This window comes from Aythya marila (genome assembly GCF_965140915.1).
Source record: "Aythya marila genome assembly, chromosome: 1".
NCBI lineage: Eukaryota > Metazoa > Chordata > Aves > Anseriformes > Anatidae > Aythya > Aythya marila.
In genome coordinates, this window is record NC_139042.1 from 160,999,446 (window position 1) to 161,002,104 (window position 2,659).

Genomic DNA, 2,659 nt, shown 5'->3' on the forward strand with positions numbered 1-2,659 from the left:
GACCATTACAGGTGAGCGTTGAGCTGCTGCACCTCTGATCTGACTCAATATGGCTGGTTTTTTTTTTTTTTGTTTTGTTTTTTTGTTTTTTTTTTTTTTTTACCTGTTGCAGTGCATCTGGGATATGCTGATTAATAAATTATCTGAGAATCTTTCCACAGTTTGTTCTTCCACTCTTTCTTAAGCATCCTGTGCTAAGCATTGGCAAAGATCAGATACCAGGCTGGAATGACAAGAAATAAGATTCTGAGCTATTTAAGATAAACTGTAAAATTAGCTATCAGTCTGAATGTCTCTCTGTAGACAAGAAAGTACAGATAACAACTGTATTCTGACACTTCACGTTAGCACAGTTGTAAAGAAATGTAACAGTGGAACTGTACTCAGTAAAGATTTCAGAAATCACTGGAAACACATCCTGTTTAGTTTGTTTTGGCAGGCCCACAGCTGTGGGACTAGGAGCCATGAGAATCAATCAGGATGGAGACTGATCAGTTATGGTATTGTGCCTGTATCAGTTGCCAATAACACTTCCTGTGAAGTCGTCACTTTTACTGAAGTTACAGGCTTGTATGAGATGTTTTTATTTCTTCTTGGAGAAACCGAGCCTATGATTAGGATTTGTACATAGAATTTTCAAAATAAACTGCCAGAAGCTTTTCTGCGGCAATGCATATAATAAAGTGGGCTGAAGGAAGCGCTGATTTTCAAGAGCATTTTGTATGAAATGAAGGGGAGGGAACAACAATACACATTTATTTATTTATTTTTTTTGATCCAGAAGGCACTTCAGATATCAGAGTAAGCTTACAAACTTCCACTCAACCTGCAGAGATTTCCAGGTTATTCTCACTTCATCTGAATTTTGTTAACTGCTGGCTAAAGCAGAGGGAACAGAAGCACGGACTGATGCTATTTATTTGGTTAGCCTCATTGGTACTTTAAATACTCACATTTAAATTAAAGTAGAAAGTGTCATCCCTTCGTGTGGACAAATCATATCAGCAGAATATTGTTCTTTGCTCTCTAATAGGTTGGAAGTGCAGCACGAATGGTTGGGCTTTGGGCTCTATGTCTCTTTAATTCATTCATTTGTCCTTTCGTTCTACTTAAAAATACTGAGGCGGATTTAATGGAAAGTTACAATGGTTCCCATCCCTTTTCTTAGACTACAATATTTTCTGTATAGAAATTACTGAGAGACTTTTTTTTTTTTTTTTTTTATTAAAAAGCCTATTATTTTGCAAGAATGATAATTCTGATTTTTTTTTCATCCCTACTTCTCCCTTGAGTAATGGATGAGGAAAGAAATTATTCAGAGAAAAGGACATGTTAGAAAAAAACACAATTTCCTATACAAGTTATTTACATATGAGTGCCTTTACAGGTAATAAAAATGTATATTAGCTAATACAGGGCAGAAATGTTTCAGAATTCATTTTTTAAAAATTAGCACTATAAATAAATGTGTTCTGTATAGACAACAACTGCATTACCATGGCACTGTTTAACAGAATGACTTTCCAGCGGGAGAGATTTTTTTATATTTTTTGTAAGTATGAAGACAGGGTGAGCTGTGTTTCCTGGGAAGTTCTTCATGTTTTCATAAGGTCTGAGACTGGCCAGTCAAATATAAGGCAAGCAAAAACAAGCATTCTTTGAAAAATATGGGCTAAGTACATTAACTAACTATTGATGTTCTTCGTGGATCCTATCTATGCTACTACTGTTTTACTGGAGCAAAACCATAGGAGCAGAAAGAAACCAAGACCCAACATACACTGAATTGTCCCCCTAATTTCATAGCTTCTATACTTAGCAGCAGCTTTGGGTTTATGCTTTTCCAGTTCTCATCTCTGAACTTTATCAGTCAGAATCAGGGCAGAATTTTTAGCCAAGTCTACCTGCATGTGTGACCTACGTGTCAGAGTACTTTGTCTGCTACTTACTGACACCCACTCAAGTTTAAATTCCTGATATTGCATAAGTCTTGCTCATGCTCCCCCCTCTCCCCCACAAAGTGGGAAAGGAACATCACTGGGCCGAGTCCAAAGTATTTGTCCTGAGTCTAAGGTCTTATCAGTGTCTCAGGCTGCAGGAAAGCGGTTGGCCCTGTGCCTCCCAGCCGTGATGAACAACCACAGGCCTCCTTCTCCTCAAGACCGCTTGGCCCCACTCCTGGCCCCACACTCCAGGGTGGTGCACGGCAAGCCTCGAGGTGCCTGTCCCCGCTGGCTGCCTGCCTCCTGTGGTGGATGCTCCTCGGGTGAATTCAGCTCACACCGGCAATCGAAGCTCACTTTGCAGGGCACACACGGGTGGGGCTCGCACAGAAGCGACTCTGCTTGTTTCCATAGTAACTTTGATGCTTCAGGGAAAAGACAAAAAAGACAAGAACAACAGGAGATGATGCAGGGAGCTATCAGCACTTCAGTGACATGTATTCGAATTGCCCTGTGTTATTCTGAAGTGACAGAAAATCCAAATGTGATAGACAAGTGTTCTCCTACAGTGATACTACAACTACTACGATTTTTGTAATTGCCAATGCCATTTTTATTTTGCTATTTATTTCGCTCAGTTTTGGTCTGTTTAAAGGTTCCTTTCTACCCGTGTTATTAGGCAAACAGCTTTGATGGCATTGGTGTGGCTGTCAGGT